Source organism: Zingiber officinale, chromosome 5B (genome assembly GCF_018446385.1).
Source record: "Zingiber officinale cultivar Zhangliang chromosome 5B, Zo_v1.1, whole genome shotgun sequence".
NCBI classification, from domain to species: domain Eukaryota; kingdom Viridiplantae; phylum Streptophyta; class Magnoliopsida; order Zingiberales; family Zingiberaceae; genus Zingiber; species Zingiber officinale.
This window is the reverse complement of record NC_055995.1, coordinates 108,274,685-108,280,684: the sequence shown is the minus strand read 5'-3', so window position 1 is coordinate 108,280,684 and position 6,000 is coordinate 108,274,685. Positions and strand designations below refer to the sequence as shown.

At 40.6% G+C, this 6,000-nt stretch overlaps 2 long non-coding RNA genes across 2 annotated transcripts; both read left to right on the top strand.

Moving 5' to 3' along the window:
• The first annotated feature begins 2,246 nt into the window (after positions 1-2,246).
• Positions 2,247-3,327, top strand: LOC121985305. The gene is made up of 4 exons (XR_006113113.1): positions 2,247-2,547; positions 2,634-2,792; positions 2,879-2,956; positions 3,261-3,327. It is a non-coding gene; the product is annotated as an uncharacterized LOC121985305 (long non-coding RNA).
• Positions 3,328-4,633, top strand: LOC121985306. Its single transcript, XR_006113114.1, has 2 exons — positions 3,328-4,224; positions 4,383-4,633. It is a non-coding gene; the product is annotated as an uncharacterized LOC121985306 (long non-coding RNA).
• Positions 4,634-6,000: the final 1,367 nt, after the last annotated feature.

Genomic DNA, 6,000 nt, shown 5'->3' with positions numbered 1-6,000 from the left:
CTCTACACCAACGCTTCTCTACAGGGTTTGGGTGTTGTTTTGATACAGCACAATAGGGTAGTCTCTTATGCTTCACGTCAGTTGAAGGAGCATGAGAAGAATTAACCAGTACATGATCTTGAGTTGGCTGCTATTATCTTTGCTTTGAAGATTTGGCGGCATCATCTGTATGGTATTACGTTTGAGATTCTTACTGATCATAAGAGTCTCAAATATCTTTTCACTCAGAAGAAATTCAATCTTCGATAGAGGATATGGATGGATTTCCTGAAGGATTATGATTACATTATTAGCTACCACCCAAGGAAAGTTAATGTGGTTGTCGATGCACTTAGCCGAAAGTCCTGAGGGACTTTAGCGTGCCACCGAGTTTTGGTCACATACTTGATCCAGGGTTTCTCTAGGTTGGGCCTTCAGGAGTAGAGACAGACATAGTAGGGTATTCTGGTTACCATGGTTACTCAGTCGTCGGTCAGGATGAGGATCCAAGAGGCCTAGGTCGGTGATCAACACTTACAGTTCATTGGCAACCAGATAGCTTCTAGGCAGCAGACCGAGTTCACCCGAGATGAGGAGGGCATTATTTATTTCCGAGGCAGGTTATGCATACCTCAATCTCACCCGGTCTTAGAGGAACTACTTCAGGAGGCACATCGCTCTCGATTTGCGATCCACCCAGGCAGAACACACATATATCGAGATTTGAAGCATTCCTATTGGTGGAACGGCATGAAGAAAGACATCGTGGAGTTTGTAGCTAGATGTCTAGTCTGTCAGCAGGTGAAGGTTGAGCACCAGAGACCTGCCGGATTACTTTAGAGGATTCTGATTCCAGAATGGAAATGGGAGCACATCACTAAGGATTTTGTGGTGGGATTGCCTAGGACACGATGAGGCCATGATGCGATTTGGGTAGTCGTTGACCGATTAACCAAATCCACGCATTTCTTAGCGATCCGGAAGACCGATTCGCTGGATCGATTGGCAGAGTTGTATTGCCAAGAGATCATCAGATTGCAGGTGTTCCTTTGAGAATTATATTGGATAGAGACCCATGGTTCACGTCCTGGTTTTGGCAGAGTCTACAGCAGGCCTTGGGCACACAGTTCTGTTTCAGTACCGCATTTCATCCGCAAATAGATGGACTATCAGAACGGACCATCCAGACTTTAGAGGATTTGCTAAGGTCGTGCATTATGAATTTCGGAGGCAGCTGTGAGGACCACCTGCCATTGGTAGAGTTCATCTACAACAACAACTATCATTCGGCTATCTATATGGCACCGTTTGAAGCATTGTATGGTAGGTCTTGTCAAACACCCACCCTCTAGGAGGAGGTCGGGGAGGCTCAGCTATTAGGACCTTAGAGAGCTCAGCAGGAGATAGAGTTGGTCCGCACTATTAGACAGAGGATGTCCAAGGCGCAGGACCGCCAAAAGAGTTATGCTGATTAGAGACGCAGACCACTGGAGTTCTCTACTGGCGACCATGTTTTTCTGAGAGTCTCACCGACGAAAGGGGTGAAGAGATTTAGGCTCCGAGGTAAGCTAGCTCCATGATACATTGGGTCTTTCCAGATCTTGGAGAGGATTGGAGCAGTAGCTTATCGTCTGGCGCTACCATCGACGCTGGCAGGCGTTCACGATGTGTTCCATGTGTCTATGCTGAGGAGATATGTAGCCGACCCAGCACATGTTCTATCAGATATACCAGTTCCCATTCATCCTGACGTTACTTACGAGGAGGTTCTGGTACGGATATTTTGGATCAAGAGGAGCGTCAGCTGCAGAACACGACTATCTGGTTGGTTAAAGTCGGATGACAGCATCATTCTGACGAGAAGGCTACCTGAGAGCTCGAGGATACGATTTGAGCTCGATACCCCCATCTTTTTACTTGAGGTATGTGTGTTAAATCCTATTCAGCATTTATTCGGTTGGTTATTACTAGTATTTGCTGATGGAAAATAACGAAGTTCGGGGATCAAATTTTTATTAGTGGGGGAGAATGTAAAATACGATACCCCAAATAAAGATTTACTAATAAGGTTAAATGGACGAAATACCTTAACAAAATTTTCTGAAATTTTTAGAAATTTTCTGGGAATTTTTCGGAGTTCATATGAGATAGTTTTGCTAGGATGAATTAATAGGCATGGGAAGGACCTGTTTAGAAATACCCAAAAGTAGGAGTTGATTTAGGAAAGTACTTAGGGTTTGATTAAACCAAACCGAAGTTTTCTAATTAAATTATTTTCCTTTTCTTTCCCCCAAACTCCGATCCTGACCTTTCTCCCCTCTCTGCGCTGAACTCCCCTTCTCCCCCTCCCGTGACGCCGAAGCCACCAACGTCGTCTCCTCCTCTCCTCCACGCTGCCGCCGACCCCCCTTCTCATCTTCTCTCCCGGTTTCTCCTCTTCCCCGAGCCGCTGCTTCTTCTACTCTGCCCTAGATCGCCGACCACCGTCCTTTGCATCCCACGACATCGACTAGTAGATCTCTCCCTTTTGCTTCATTGCAACACCGAGAGCGCGAGCCGACGACAAGGGTACATTTCTTGATGTCCTTTCTCTTAATTTTCTTCGATTTGTGCCCTAGCGCTAAGCCTTTACTATTGTTGTCGGATCACTGCAGTTGTTGATCTCCTCCCGTGCCTTGTTTCCTCATCAGAACAGACACGTCGCTTGATTGTCGTTGCATCGCCAACCTCCCATCGTTTCTCTTTGCCGTGAACAACCCACACCGATGCCCTAACTCCTCTATTCGCTATTCCCGTGAGCAACCAGATGTAAGGTAGGTTATGTTTGAGGATCAGTGATTATTTGGGTTGTTGATAGGTTTTCTTATTGATTTCTGGATCTACTTCTTTATCCGGGCAGTAAGGTGATTTCCAGTAACTTCTTCATCTGACAGCAACATATTTGGATGAGGATCAAGAGCAGTGACTTGGAGTTGAGGTAAGGAGTAGAGAACTGTATCTTTATTGTAGATGATTACTAGATGAATTAGGTTTATGTGTTGAATTAGGTATGATTTTGATTACATGATTAGTATGATTGGTTAGTTGGATTTAGGTTTGGATTTCTAATCTAATGGATGATTAGGGATTAGATAACTAATCCTAATTAACCATTAGGTTTAATTTAGGTAGATTGATGGTTGTGTTGATTAGGGTTTCCCTAAATTAGTTTTAGGGATTTTATTTAACTATTTAATTCATTGAAGTTTAGCTAAATAAAATATATGTATTGTTTGATGCAGGGCTCTGATTCGAGTCGAGCGTCTCGATGACGGATTGGTTTGATTCGATCTTCTATTTGAGGCGGGTACTTCTGACTTATCTCTTGATATAGTCATTTTATGCATAATAGTTTATTTCTAGTGATAATGATTATGTTTGCATCTGTTTTGATATGTCACTATCTGGTTCCTGTTGTCTGCCTATATTCCTATCTGTTATGCTTTCCTACTTAGATTTTCTTTGATTACCGCCATGTGTATCCCTGTTCATAGAAATAGTGACTTACATTGCCTACTGTGTAGTAGTCTTGTTGTTCGTCATATCTGATTTGTGTACTTAGGTTGTTGATACCTAGACCATCGTATGATTTATTTCCTTTTAGTGCATTTTATATGGAGGGTATACGGTCTGTATCTACATGTTTAGTGTCATGCACCATCTTGCATGATTGCATGCTGACGATGGTCAACTCCATTATTGTTGAGCACATCACCAGTTACATGATTTGCACACACAATCACTCATGAGTTAGTGGTACATCAGGCAGGGTGTGTGCAGCTTGCTCTGTCAGGGCTCCGCTAGTCCGCTCCTGGGTAGCGATGACTGCAGCGTGTAGCGGGCAGGGATCCCTCCCCTTGACTATGATATAGGGAGATGAGAGCATTTAGCTCCCCCACTCTGTTGGGGTAGGAGGATAGGTGTACTTCGACAGCATCTTGTCCACTCGATCATTCAGGAACAGTGATGGCAGAGTGCATAGTTGTCATAGCCCTACCCACTCGGTCTCACCATCGCTTGTGAGATGGTTGACTGGCGTCAGGGGTGACACATGTCATTTTTGCACCATATGCATAGATTGCATTTATTGTTTGTGATTCTTGTATTTTGGATGCTGAATTTGTTTGGGTTGCATATGTTCGACATGCATACAGGTGACATTTTGTATTTGGTCTGACGACCCTTATATTCAGATAGGAGGTCCTGGTGAGTACAGTTTTCTTCAGCCTTTTCAGTTTGCATTTCCTACTTTTGTTCAGAAAACTGTACCACATGATGATTACTGCTAGTCATATCTTATTATGCATATCTATCTGGTATCCGTTGAGTTCTTGAACTCACCCCGTTGATTATTCTTATTTCAGGTTGAAGCCGTAAGGAGGTTCCAGCTGCTAGTCCCCTTGCCACAAGGATTTTCGCTTTGGTCTTTTGGTTTCTGTTTATTTGTTTAGAGCTATGTTTCAGACTTGTTCTGGTTTTAGTACTTTGGATTTTGTGTGGCTTGTCTTTGAGTAATGTACTAGTTGAGTTTTGTTTTCTTAGTGGATTGTATTTGGTATGTTTTGCTACGCGCCTGTCGGACGGGCACGAGAGGTAAGTTTAGATGATATTTTCATTTTCTTTTGCATTGTGTGGGCAGCCGGAGGTTGTTTTATTGTAACTGTGCGGATGGTTTTATTTTTGTTTGATATATATATACCAGCCATGTTGGCTGATGAGTATAAGCCCTGAGGGCTATGTATATAAGTCTCAGATTGTCACCCGTACAGGAGAGATGCTGTCGAAATTTCTTCTGGCAGGGACTACCTGGGGCGTGACACCTTAATTTACCAGTTTTCCAAACATTCGATCAGTCTATCGACCTATCTGAACTTGGTGCCAGCTATCTGGTCGACCTATTGACCTAGTTAGACTTCTTGCCAGATATCCGGTCAGTCTGTTGACCTATCTGGACTTCATACTAGCTATTCGGTCGACCTAGCTAGATTTCGTACCAGTTATCCGGTTGACCCGTCGACCTAGCTGGATTTCCTGTGCACTTAATCAAGTGGTTATATCACGACGGAACCTAACTTAACTTACTTGTCATTCATCAAAACTCGGGTTAGATCGTTAGTGCGAACTGCACCAACAGGGTTTAAGTTAGAAAATCTATTTTTTTCCAACTTTGGCATAAGACTTAATACGTTGGGTTAATTAATTAGCCTAATTTAAACATATTATCAAATATCAAAAAAAAAAAGATTGTTGATGTAATCGACCTCCATGGTTTTGATATTTATTTGACAATATATTTAATGGAGTCTGGTCAAAGTTGACCTAGTCAAGTGAGAAGTCTAGTTTGGTCCAGGTTGATTCAATGACTAGCAAAGGGACAGTCTAGTCAAGTAAAGGTTGGCTGGATGATTAGCAAAGGGAAAGTTTAAGCATGGCAAGGGTAACTATATGTTTGGTAAGAGGAAAATCCTAAAGGAGTGAATTTTAGGTAGTGAGAAGTCTTAGAAGAATGATGTAGTATCCGAAAACCCAATTATTCAATTAAGAGGGTTTATTTGATTAGTTTAGATTTAATTAAGAATTAATTTAATTAACCTACAATTATGGAATTTGGACTAATCAATTTTATAAAGGAAAATAGTAGGATATAAATATATATATATATAAATTATTATATATATATATATATATCTGATTATAAATATATATATATATAAATTATTATATATATATATATATATATATATATATATATATATATATATATATATATATATATATATATATATATATATATCTGATTTAGTAAGTTTATAAAAATTTATAACCCATGTGTATAAATTTTTATATGAAAATTTATAGGGATTAGTAAATAAAATATTTATAGGGCTTAGCATGTACACAATTTATAAAACTGAGTATAAGAATTTATATAACATATGAATATAAATTTTTATGACTTAGTATAATAAAATTTATATGACT